General features: G+C 44.4%; 1 protein-coding gene across 2 annotated transcripts in view; it reads right to left on the bottom strand.

Annotated features, from left to right (window-relative positions):
- LOC132672199 (thiamine transporter 2-like) overlaps nucleotides 1-7,827 on the bottom strand; it is a 41,235-nt gene extending 33,408 nt beyond the window's left edge. The window contains exons 1-2 of one of the 2 annotated variants that reach the window (XM_060623986.3): nucleotides 7,323-7,827; nucleotides 5,183-5,379 (exon numbers count right to left, since the gene is read on the bottom strand). The gene's annotated coding sequence lies outside the window, so the exon portion shown is untranslated. The remainder of the gene's footprint in view (nucleotides 1-5,182; nucleotides 5,380-7,322) is intronic. The other variant, XM_060623987.3, reaches the window with a different exon arrangement.
- Nucleotides 7,828-13,321: the final 5,494 nt, after the last annotated feature.

Raw genomic sequence — 13,321 nt, 5'->3', positions numbered from 1 at the left:
AGGAAAAACCTACATGACCACGTGCTGCCCATGCCCAGGTGAGTCAAATGCACTTGGTTTTGGGGGCCTTGACTCCTTCCCGTTCCACCTGTTGGAATACTTTTCCTTCAGGCACCCGAAGGTGGGCTGCATCCCACACGTTCATACAGGTTGTGCTCCAATGGCCCTTTTGACTTCTCAAAACGCCCTGTCTGAGGGGCGCCTGGGTGGCTCAGTCGGTTAAGCGGCCGACTTCGGCTCAGGTCATGATCTCGCGGTCCGTGAGTTCGAGCCCCGCGTCGGGCTCTGTGCTGACAGCTCAGAGCCTGGAGCCTGTTTCAGATTCTGTGTCTCCCTCTCTCTGACCCTCCCCCGTTCATGCTTTGTCTCTCTCTGTCTCAAAAATAAATAAACGTTAAAAAAAAAAATTAAAAAAAAAAAAAACACCCTGTCCGAGATGGTTGTTTTTTTTTTCTGTCACTCTCTATATGCTTAATGGTTTTTGTTCAAATCTTCCCTTTGTTTTTGTTAACGTTTATTTATTTATCTTTTTGGGGGGCAGGGGAAGAGAGAGAGAGAGGGAGAGAGAGAATCCCAAGCAGGCTCCCCACTGTCAGCACAGAGCCTGATGCGGGGCTGAAACCCATGAACTGTGAGATCATGACCTGAGCTGAAATCAAAGAGTCAGAGGCTTAACCGACTTAGCCCCCAGGCACCCCTATTTCTTCCCTTTAAAAAGAAGAGCTGTATCCATCCATTGTGGTGTCTACTATATTCTTAGTATTTAGTAGGTCCTCAATTAGCATTTTTTTAGGATAAATTACCTAGTGCTATCAAAGAATATAGCATAAGATTGACTATTGTACCCAACAGGGTTCTCCAGAGAAATAGAACCAATAGGAGTTTTTATATATTGCGTGTTAAAATGGCAAAAACTGGTGTGTTTTATGAAATAGTTCTGACAGGACCCAGATAATCCAAACACTATATGAATTTATGGAAATATCTCCACTTGCATTTCTGGGTTTAAAATTCCAACATCTGACACTTTCCAGTAACTGTTTAAATTTAATCATATTTTATTTTTATACACCCTGGTATGTTAGAGAATATTCTTCCAGGCTTTAGGAAATTTGGATTCAAATATTATTAAGGGAGTGGGGATTTTGTATGTATCCAAAGGCCTCTCTGAGAAGGAATTCTACACTGGATTTTACTGCAATTAAGTAACTGCCTTGGAAAATCCTGGCCACTTTTTTTTTTTTTTTGAATTTTCCATCTTCCAAATCTCACAGGGGTGCTTCTTGTAAGCAGGTTGACCTGTAACCACACAGTGGAAGCGAGTTCAGGCAAATATCATTCCAGGCTTCTTCCGTGCAGGAGGGAGGATGCCCTGACAGGTGGTTGTGGTGGGGATGATCTGGAGTTGCCGACGGACAAAGAAGCACAGACGTTTGTGAGCTGAACGAGCCTAAGATAAAAATCCACCTTCTGAGGAGCCTTCCCCTGCTGAGTCTCACAGAATTTTTTTTATCCCTTCTCCTTGACTCACAAGGTCCCTCCTGCCCTGCGGACCATTGAGATAATTGGGGCAGGGAGTGTGTGTATGCGTGTGTGGTGTCTTAGATAGAAAACAAAGCCTGGAAATCGATGTGCTGTGTTAAAGAACTCCTGTCTTAAGGACTTGGCTTCTGGTATTCTTAGTGGGAGCGATCTACACGTGTGCGGTCTACAGTGAGCAACACACGTAGTTCCGTAAGTGTGTTCGCACACACTTGCTAGTAACAATCACCTGGCTGTCTGGTAATTTCACTTTGAAAGGAGGTTAGAGATAACGTTCACCGTAGAAGATGAAGTTCCCTGGAAAAGAGGGAGTTGCTTTGGGTGGAATTTCGGCTTTCCGTGGGCAAAGAGCTTTGGGAGGGATGATCTTCCGGATTACCCCATGTTATCTACCGCCCACTCTGTTCCTTCACAAGGTGGGCCCCATGAAGACTGGCTTATTTGGGGACCTATTACATTGACTGTCCTCTTCTTCAAGGTAAAATAAATGCTGATCCAAATTCTATCAATAAAGCTCTTACCTAAGTGGAGTAGGTGGCAATGATAGACGCTCAATTACGTCAGTCAAGACGAATAATGACAATGAAAACTATTTGCCAGTGGTTGGGTTGAGAGATCTGTTTTCCATTTACTTCTACTTCACAGAGAGTAGGGATATGCTCTTCCATACGGAACGTTTCTGGGGTGTTCTAGGTGTTTCTTGTGTAAGTGGCTGAGGAAATGACTGTCTGTGGAGCCATCGATGAGCCATACTGACAGCCATCTGGAAGCCTACTCTCTTCTTTCATTCATCATATTTCTGTTCAGCCTGCCTGTGGGTTGTTGCACAATGCGACAGTTGAACTTTGAGCTGAACTTCTGGTCTTTTCTTCTCCACGACTTCCATGGGCCTACCTACAGCTATTTCCACTGTCCTGGAGAAGCTGAAATTCCTCCACCCTCTGAATTTTGGCTTGAGAAAACCAGAGATCAATCTAAGGGAAGAAACACAATCTCCCACTTGATGGGGACGGAAGAGGACCACAGCCTCTTTGGAGAGAGGTGGAGAAGAATAGGCCACAGTGCCAGGATTAGGCCTCATTTCCAAGGACCCTTTTTTCCATTCTACCTCAGCTCCCCATTCTCATGGCCGTACTGTATTCTCCCTCTAATAAGGGATCCAGTCGTCTGGCTGTGTCTACAAACATCTCTTCTTGCTATGTCATCAGCTACGGTCACTGTACTATTCCTTAGCTCCATTGGGATATCTGTCCCCCCCGTCCCCCAATATTCCAGCCTTCTCCTTTCGTTCTTTCCCTTATTTCTACAACAATCATACCAATGCCTTAAGCTCCATCACCTGCCCATGTTTAGATCACATCTGTGTGGAAAAAAACCTCATTCTAAGGGTTTTTGTTTGGACAACATTTCTCAGTTGGTGATTTTGCATTCTTTATCTCATCTGTTGGATGAATGGCTGAGTTCTCCGTCAGGGCTTTCCCCATCTTTCATGGAGTTCCTGGAGTGCCCTTCCAAGAGGAAGTACCGGACTCTCCTGGGTGCAATTTTCAGCCGCTACTCAGAGATTCTCCAGATTCCGATGCACCCCACCCCCAAGCCGAGAACCACTCCGAGACCTCTGCCCAGATTACTTTCCCAAAAAGGGAGCCCCTGAGGGTCAGGTCTGCATGCTGCCGGATTTAGTGCTGCACGAGGCGAGTGTGGAGGGCCACACTCTTTAAATGACTTGGGCACACAAATATCTGAACTTCTTCAGCCCACAAAAGACTTTCAGCCGCTCCGCACCCCTGGAAGCACGTGGGTAGTCGAGTGAAACCTGTCTCCTCCTGATACCTTTGAATAACCACCCGTAATTATTACTTCTCGCGACCTTCTAGAATCTGGCTTTACCGGTCTGTCCACATGTCCTGAGATTCTGAGTGCTCAGCGTGTACTCCAAGGACGCAATTCCCAATCAAAACCAAATCAGTGCTTCCTAACACATACCATCAACAAGCACAGAAAAATAATACCTCCGGCACGTGCCGTTTAACTAATACCTGCTTGGACAGGCATTGATACTACATGCTTTCTACGCCTCATTTTGAATCCTCGGAAGTTCACAAAGCAGATATTGTCTCAACCTGGCAGATGGGCAGGCAGACATTCCGGGAGAGATAACGTGGCTTGCCCGGGGTCATGCAGTTTAGAATCCAGTTCCGTAAGGATGTAAAGCTCGAAATCTTCTTCTGCCTGCTGGGTGGGGCGTGCTGATCTGAAGTTCCCTTCTCTCATTCCTTTCAAGTTGTTCTACAGCCTTGTTTCCCTCCTCCTCTGTCCAGGTCGCCCTCCCCCCACCCCCAAATTTCCACCGTGTGACGTACAGCTTCAGGTTGCCGTCTACAACGATGCCCGTCATTAAATGTCACGTATTATCTATCCCTACTGCTATAAGATGCGGCATGCATACCCTTTTTCTCATTAAAATTTAAAAAAAATCTTTATTTTTGAGAGAGAGAGAGAAACAGAACGCGAGTGGGGGAGGAACACAGAGAGAGAGGGACACACAGAATCTGAAGCAGGCTGCAGGCTCTGAGCTGTCAGCCCAGAGCCCAGTGCGGGGCTCGAACTCATGAACCGCAAGTTCATGGCCTCAGCCGAAGTCAGAGGCTCAACCAACTGAGCCACCCAGGCGCCCCAGCATGGTTTATTTTAAAACTGGAAGTTTGTACCTCTTCATCCTTTTCATGTATTTTGCCCCTTCCCAGCACCCCCCTCCCCCAATTTGGCTTATGTATCTGTGAGTCTCTTTCTGTTTTGTTTCATTCGTTTTGTTTTTTAGATTCCACATACAAATGAAATCATATAGTATTTTTCTCTGACTTATTTCACTTAGCTTTGTGCTCTCTGGATCCATCCATTTTGTCACAAATGGCGAGATTTCATTCATTTCATGGCTGAGCAATGCAGCATGTATTCTTGAAATCAGTTCAGTGGACATTTACAGAGGTTTTCTTTGAATAGTTTAAGCCCCCCACAAGCTGTTCCTTGGGCCGAAGAGATCCTGCACTATTTATTGCTAGTGGCATCTAAGAGTTGTCAGGCTTTCCGGGATGGGGTGCTTAATTCCCAGCTGGAAAGGTTCCTAGATTGAAAGTTCAGATGTAGGGGGAAGAGCGTCTGCATTGACAGCCAGCTCTATCCTTTGGATGCTATGAGGCATCGACCCCTTCTGTTCCAGCCTGCTGCTGATGCTGCTAGCTGACTTTCAGAAGGTGTTTCCAGGATGCTTTGCCTCTACCACCCCACTCAACAGCATACAATTTTGAGTAAATGTGGCAGCCCCCCTCCAGACTTGGGCAAATGATAAAAAGCAATGACATTTTAATTATTATTTGATTCACGTACCTTCTCCATCACAAGGAGTAGAAATAAGGATTCTATACACATTATTCTTTTCCTATGGCCCTCTCTGTTCTGATATAATTTTTTTTTTTTTCCTCTCTGGAAGGAATACTTCTCCGTATTTTATTTTGCCCTACTAGGACAAAGCAAGGGTGGTCCCCTATTGGGTGAAACCGGTGTCTGAAGCAGACTCTGGAAAAGTGTCTTTGCACACGCTGTTCCCTCCAGCAGAAAAGTAAAGCTTGTCTGGGCTTACCTTTGTGGTCTTAAAAGCGAGAGAAGAGGACGCTTTGCACAGAAGGAGAGCATTAGTCAGCAAAAAAAAAAAAAGAAAAAAAAAAAGAAATTCACAAGGTGAGCGCAGCGTTCTGTCCTCTGCTCCGCTGGGACACGAGGCCAGCCGCCGTCAGCCGCGATGTCCAAGTTCCGGTCTGCAGGGCAGATCTGCAACACCTGCCGAAAATCTTGATTGAGCAATGAGGCACGCCGTGGCGTGCTGCAATCCGCAGCAGACCGGAAGGACCGGGCAGAGTTCATTACCACGGATTAATGAGCCCTCAGCCTTTGCATCCGCAGAGAACTGACTTTTTTCCTTGTATTAAAAATAGATCACTCCTATCATATTAACAGCTTCTTGGAGAAGCGAAGTTTTCAGATTTTCTCAGCACCTATTTTTGTTAGTGGCAAGAAGACCAGTCAGTCACACTCCTGCTACTATTTTACTAGCTTCGCATTTGGATCTCACACCCCGGGTCTTTTCCCAAGTCACAGTGTTCTTCCTTGGAACATCTAATTGGGTTGAATTTTTGAGGGCACATACTTGCCTTTTTCTTCCATGACATTTTACTTGAATGCTTATCTCCAAAGCTTGATGCATTTCCCACCCCCAACCATTTCCTTCCAGCAAGCCTCCATTGCCAGAATCTCCACAGCAATTTGGTCTCTGAGGATGAAGATTCAGCCACCTGCCTCTCTTTGTTGCCATTGTTAATGTGCTACATCTTTTTTTTTTTTTTTTTTTTTTTTTTTTTTCTGCTGTATCACTTACAACCTGCTTTTGAGCCACCTCCTTCCGGACATTTGCAGCTGGTTCCAGGCCAGTATTCTTCTCCCTGTTTGTGGGTGTAGCTCCCAGGGCTGGCACTGGCCAGTCAGCACTGTGGATTTTAGATAATGACCTCGAAACTCACATACATTCTTAGATTAGGTCAGTTGCCCTTATAATTGTTTCCAAAGGTAGGAAAGGAAACCAAAGGAAACCAGTGTTGTCCAAAATTCTCCTTTTGTGTTTAGTAGAAGAGAACAGGGTGTGTGTGGGATGCCCCCCCCCCCCCCCCCCCAATGCTGTAAGAACTTGCTGTGGGTATTTTAGCCCCCTCCAACTCTTCAACATTCTCTCCTTAGCTTTCTGGGTCACCCTGACTGTGGAAGAGAAACCCCAAGAGGGGTATACCAAGAGGTATCCAGTATGATACCTCAGATAACAGTGTCTGTGGAGTGGACACAGTTAAGTTTCCTAATATTGTTTTTTCCCCTCACCCAGCCTTTTTTTTAAATTCCCAAGAGCTGGAAAATCTAACCTAGAGATAATGAATTTGTAGAATGATTTGCTTCCCGCTGCCAAAAATGCCTACATTACTTTGGCAACTATGTTTTACACCCTCTTTATAACCCCCCCCCCCCCCCCAATTCCTACAGTGTCCTCAGAATAACTATACTAGAAAGTTACAGACCAAAGGTGGGGATACGGTCTGCCAAAATTGGACACCTGTAAATGAAATTTAAGCATTTAGTTAAATTCCATATACTTTCAAATAAAATAACATTTTAGTTTACTCTTTAGTGTTAAAGCAGGAAAAGCCCGGTAAATTTAGATAAAGCCAGCATATGTTGTTCTAATCCGGGCCAGGATCAGATGGAGAAGAAGCTGATGCTGTAGGAAGTAAGGAGAGCTATTTAATTTCTCTTTCTCTGCCGCAAATAGAAAACAAAGGAGGATTTTTTTTTTTTTTTAAGACCTCTGAGTAAAAATACGCTTGTTTCAGGGGCTAGAACAATGCCTAGTTTGTATTAAGCCCTGAATTAATTGTTAATAAGGGGGGTTAGTACGTTAGAAGGAATCTCTACCAATGCCATTCAGTAGTTTCCTCCTCATGCAGTCTTGTCTCAAAACTTCTCATTTTCCCATTAGTGCAATGGCTGTGGGTTCCCAAACTCACACGTATGCTCTGCGATGTAATTAGGCAGTAACAGGAGATGTTCTAATTCCGACTGTCTTAGCAAAATGCTAGTAATGTGGTCTTGCCATCAAACCTCAGGCAGCCCAAGAAAAGGGGTGCCTGGCCATGTCACATTTTGAAAAATAATTGCTAACAGTAACGTCAGCCCAGACTTACCGAGCCTTGCCTGTGGGCTGGCCACTTGACGCACGTCTTAACCTCTTTAATCTTCCCGACAATCTGACGAAGTATGACTGTTCTTGTCCCCATTTTGCAGGTGAGAAAATTGAGGTGCAGAAAAGTGAAGTAACTTTCCCCAGGTCATGCAGCGTGCCGGACTCTCTTCAGCGGGGCGGGTTGGCTGCACGAATGAAACAAATGTCCCTCCATCAAAGACCATCTCGGGCCATCTCCTTCCTTCTTCTGTTGTCGGGGACACAGGACGTTGGCAAATTGGACCAATTAGCTTTTCTCAGGTCTGCTGGTTTCTGTTCCTTTCTGGACGAGTCCTGATCTCTGCTTCTCCTGCTTCCGGTATCTGAGATGGCCCAGCTCCCAGTCCTCTGTGCCCCCTCCCTCCCTGGCCAAGCTGTCGGGGCATAGTCCACACAGTGAAGTGTGCACCCTGCTCGAGCCAACTTCCTTTGTAAAGTCACACAGAGACTCGGGTTTGGGATCTAGATCTTTCTGGGAATATAGGTGTCTGGGGGTGGGGGAAAGGGGGCGGAGGGGGGGGGTGGAGGCCAACATCTTTTCCAGACTGCTGTGACCAAAGAAACCTAATTCAGAATTTCTTTAGAATTTTGTGCTCAGTAGCTTAAAGTCCTAGAACCAGATTTAGAAAAGATTCCCAGCGCCGCCTCCCACCTGGTGTAGACGCCACCCGAACCCTCCCCTCCCCCCCTTCCCACAGATGATGTTTTCCAGCCTCTGCGAGAGTAAAGGGGCATCAGATGGTCAGCTCACAATGTTGTTGCTTTTACCTTGCTTTTTCACTTTCCACCTGAATAGGAGGTGTTTTGATATGTAGGGAAGAATCTATATGCGTCCGGAAAGAACTAGACATTATCTCGACTCTGAAGCACATTCTTCCGAGTTACCTGATCCTAGCCTTTCATCGCCAGGTGGGCTATTTTCCAGACCTGCACACTGTAGATAACTACATGCAACATGAAATAATTCTTATTTCATGCAGGTGAACTCTGCCCAGTAGAGGGACCGTCCTTCCTCCGTGTGGTAAAAACTCTAAATGTTTCCAGTAAGGATGTAAATGAGAAAGGACGCTACATTCTTTTCTGGATGTTGGAATAAATAGTAAAGAAGAAGCCATTTGTCACGTGTCCTGGGTGGCTCTATCACCATCCTCCTCGAGATGGCATTCCAGGGCCTCCCCCAGCAGGAGGCGGCACCAGACCTCCCTCACCTCCGGAGTCTCCCTCCTCCCCTCTCCCGAGTCCTCTCTACCGACACCATGGGGTGCTGTGGCTGCGGAAGTTGCGGCGGCTGAGGCGGTCGCTGCGGCAGGTGCATCACCTGCAGGTGCTACCGGGTGGGCTGCTGCCCCTGCTGCTGCGGCTGCGGGAAGGGCTGTGGGAAGGGCAAGACGCAGTGCTGTTGCTAGGTGGCTGGGGGGTAAGAGGCCGTGGGGCATCCGCTCCCTCCAGTTAATGAGATTTTCCTGTCTGCCTCTGCTCCCACACCTCCCCGCTTGCTATCACCTGGGTGCCCTGGACTTACTCTTTTTTTTTTTTTTTTTTAATTTTGTAAATGTTTATTTGAGAGAGAGAGAGAGTGTGAGCACGGAAGGGGCAGAGAGAGAGAGGGAGACACAGAATCTAAAGGAGGCTCCAGGCTCTGAGCTGTCAGCACACAGCCCATTGTGGGGCTCAAACTCACGAATGTGAGATCATGACCTGAGCCGAAGTTGGACATTTAACCAACTGAGCCACCCAGGTGCCCCACTCTTTTTTTTTTTTTTTTAAGTTTTATTTTTTATTTGAGCAGGTGAAAGTACATGAGTGGGAGAGGGGCAGAGGGAGAGAGAGAGAGAATCTCAAGCAGGCCACATGCTCAGTGTGGATCCCCATGCGGGGCTCCGTCCCACGACCCTGGGACCATGACGTGGGCTGAACACAAGAGTCGGATGCTCAACTAACTGAGCCACCCAGGCGCCCCAGGACTTCCTCTTTGGAACAATATTGCTGGTTTTTGAACTCTGTGCCCTTCTCTATCAACTCAATGGTCCCAAACCATTTTATTTGAAAAAATCCCAAAGAAGTCATGGGCTTTGCAAGGATGGAAACCCAGCCAACACCTGAAGATCAGTCACTCCGTGAGCCCAGCCAAAGGGATCACGATCCTGAGTATTCTCTTTGAGCTGTATTCATGTGGTCTCCCAACTTAGTCCTTCTACTGCTCTGCACCTGTGAGCAAACTATTTTTATTACTATTACCGTTTTCCATTACTTTCACTATTATTTCCAGTCACCATGTAGGTATTGCCCAAATTTCCAAATGAAACACAGAAAACAGCCACAGATGGACAAGTGGGCAAAGAAATTGTGATGTGATATGCGTGTGTACGTGTGCGTGTGTGCGTGTGTGTAAGTGAAAGAAGCCAGAGAAAAATAACTGCTGTTTGAGGTCTCTTGTATGTGGAATCATAAAAAGGACAAGATCATAGATACAGGGAAGAGGTAGGTGGTTACCGGGGGTGAAGGTGGGACAAACGGGGAAGGGGGGTAAAAAAAAATCAAAGATACAGAAAACAGCCCTAAGTGATTCTGCTTTTATTCTGCTGTGGCTACAGGGGGCCTGCAGGAAGTTTCTGTCATCCTGGCCGAGCTGTACGGATGTGTATATGGCAGCAGAAGGAGCTCAGGGCTGCTGGGCAGGCCACCGCCAGGCCTGGGGCCTCCCCTCCCAGCCACTTGTCATTTTTTCATCTCCTGAGACTGGTAGGCACTTCCCCCAGACGTTTCAGCGCCCACTGCCTTGTGTGCCTCTTCCCGAAAGGCCCAGTGACCCTACTCATTTGTCAAATGTGGGTCAGGTGCCCTGTAGCGACAATTTCCTCAAGCCAGATCTAAATATTTCACCTACATCAGGGCAAAGGGCTAGAACCATAACCTTTTTCTTTCTTCTCAGAAATGGTTATTCTCTCGCCATTCCTTTCTTTTTTTGTTGTTTCATGTTTTTTAATGTTTTTATTTTATTTTTGGGAGAGAGAGAGAGAGAGAGCATGAGCAGGGGAGGGGCAGAGAGAGGGAGACACAGAATCCGAGACAGGCTCCAGGCTCCAAGCTGTCAGCACAGAGCCAGACTCGGGGCTCGAACTCATGGACCATGAGATCATGACCTGAGCCCAAGTAGGACGCTTAACCGACTGAGCTACCTAGGCACCCCCCCCCTTTTTTTTTTAAGTTTTATTTTTTATTTGAGCAGGAGAAAGTACATGAGTGGGAGAGGGACAGAGGGAGAGAGAGAGAGGAGAGAGAGAGAGAGAGAGAGAGAGAGAGAGAGAATCTCAAGCAGGCTCCACGCTCAATGTAGTACCCCATGCAGGGCTCTGTCCCACGACCCTGGGATCATGACCTGAGCTGAAAACAAGAGTCAGAAGCTCAACCGACTGAGCCACCCAGGAGCCCCCATCTTGTCATTTCTCTCCCTACTTCTATTGTTTATGATTTTTTTTTTTAGTTTTTATTTTTATTTGTTTTGAGAGAAAGAGCACGTGTGCTTGCGCACGAGCGTGTGGAGGGGGCACGGACAGAGAGAGAGGGAGACTGAATCCCAAGCAGGCTCCGTGCTGTCGATGCAGAGCCCAATGCCGGGCTCGATCCCACGAACTGTGAGATCATGACCTGAGCCAAAATCAAGAGTCAGCTGCTTAACCAACTGAGCTACCCGGGTGCCCCATGACTTCTGTTTTTGTTGTTGTTTCTGTAAGTCATTCTATGTACAAACCGAAGCATTTAAGATATTTCTCCCTAAGGTGCTCTTACCAATCAAGAAAACCTACCCCTTACAAAGCAAACATATATTTTAATATATATATATATTATAATACATTATATTATGTATATTAAATATATATATAAATTTTATATATATCTTACATATATAATACATACATATATATTATATATAAATCTTTCTCTTTAATGAGATACCAAATAAAAATTTTTCATTTCAAAATACTCTTTCGCCTTCTGTGTTTGTTCCTTTTAATTATAAATGTGCATTTAGGATATTCATGCATATTGCAAAAAAATGGAAAAAAACCCATCAGAACGGTCACGTGTAAAAATATCTGCAGCTTATTTTCCCTTGTTATTTCTCAAGAGACTAAACATTTTTTTTTTTTTAAATTAGCATTTCAGTTTGGTTATGAGTCATTTACACGGTGCAAAAAGCATCAAAATCCATGGGAAGCTGACACGTCCACCACATTTCTCCTTCCCCCGTGTCAGGTCATTGTTATTAGCTTTGTTTGTCCTTCCAGAAAAGTTGTATGTGTATATAAGCCACTACCCACACTTACATTTACACAAATGAGGAGCTACTACACTCATTGTTTTCCACCTAATGATTTATTCCACCTCATACTTCTCTCCACCTAATGATTTATTTTATAGGCCTTTACCACGATGTAATGATCTTCCTCATTTTTATCCCGTTAATAGTATTACAGGTGAACATATTGATGGACCATAATACATCATCCCTGTCTCCATGTAACAACCGTTAAATAGTTTCCACTCCTGTGTTCTCAGAAACAGTATTGTCATGAAAAACAGTTGTGTGAGTCATTTCCCAGGTGTGCAGTATAGCAATAGTGTCTATTTCTACCAGAGAAATCTATAGGTGGAAAGATACGTGCATTTGTAATTGGGAGTGTGGAGTTTTCCCTCACGGCAATGGAGCTGTGATTTGTACACGTGCCAACCATCTTTGAGACTGCCTGTGGACCCATTGCTGGAGAACTAAGTGTATTGTTACTCTTCTGGATTATTTTCTAGTCTGCCAGGGGACAAATGGTATCTCATTGTCATTTAATATACATTTTTCTTAGGAGTTCAACATCTACGTGTCTGAGCCTTATTTTGCTTTCTCTGAATTCCCTGTTCACATGCTTTGCCCATTTTTCTATTAGATGACTGATCTTTTTCTTATCAGTTGGTATTGCCTCTTTAGAAATTAAGGAAAGCAGCTTTAATGAGTTGCAATATTTACTCCAGATTACTGTTTGTCTTCTGGGTTTGTTTGCCGTGATTTTTCTCCCACATGTAAGTTTATGGTGTCAATTCATTTTTCTAATTGTCTTCGAGGTTTTATGCAACTTTAGAAAGGTTTGAGGTTATAAATAGTGTTTACGTGGTTTTTCTACTATTTTTGTGGTTTCATTTTTTATATCTGTGTACTAATATATATATTGCATATTGATAAAGTTATTTTATCACTTTTGCACCTAATTTAGTTTTTCTTTGAAAAAAATTCTGCCAATCCTAGTAAATATTTCATTTTTTCTTCCTTTGTATAAGATGGTATCTTTATCATAGTCTAAAATCCCATATAAACTAGGGACTAAATCAGAACTTTCTACTCTATTCCAGTGGACTGTCTCTTCATGTTGCTATGTTATTGTAGTTAAGAGTTTAGTGTAGCATGTTATTCTCTGCAAATAATTTAATCTCATTTTCCCTTGACAAAGCATTTTCTTGGTTCTTCTTTGTTAGGTTTCCAAGTAAAATGTAGCATCACCCTTACGAGTTCTGAAAAAAAAAATGTGTTTTTTCCTCTGGTATAGGATTTAACTTATAAACTTATTTAGAAAGCATGATGTCTTTATATAATTTTTCTTCCTAACCAAGGACAAGATAGGCCTTTCTATATGTTTAGGTATTATTTTGTAATCTTCAGAAGTGTTTGCCAGGCATATTCATATATGCCTTACACACTTATTAAATTACTAAATAGGTTAAATATAATTATTGTTGTATTATTTTTGTCCTACCATAACTCAGGTCTGTAAGTCCCATGCATCTTCTAAATGGTTGTTGTACCACGAAGGCTGTTGATTGCTATATATTTACTTTCTATCTTAGTTTTTAGTTGAGTCTTCTGGGTGTATGCTTGTAGTCTCTGGAATAATGATAATTTTGCCTCCTCTAATA

This window comes from Panthera onca, chromosome C1, assembly GCF_046562875.1.
Source record: "Panthera onca isolate mPanOnc1 chromosome C1, mPanOnc1 haplotype 2, whole genome shotgun sequence".
NCBI lineage: Eukaryota > Metazoa > Chordata > Mammalia > Carnivora > Felidae > Panthera > Panthera onca.
Note: the sequence above shows the minus strand (reverse complement) of the source record. Positions and strands in the feature narration are given on the sequence as shown.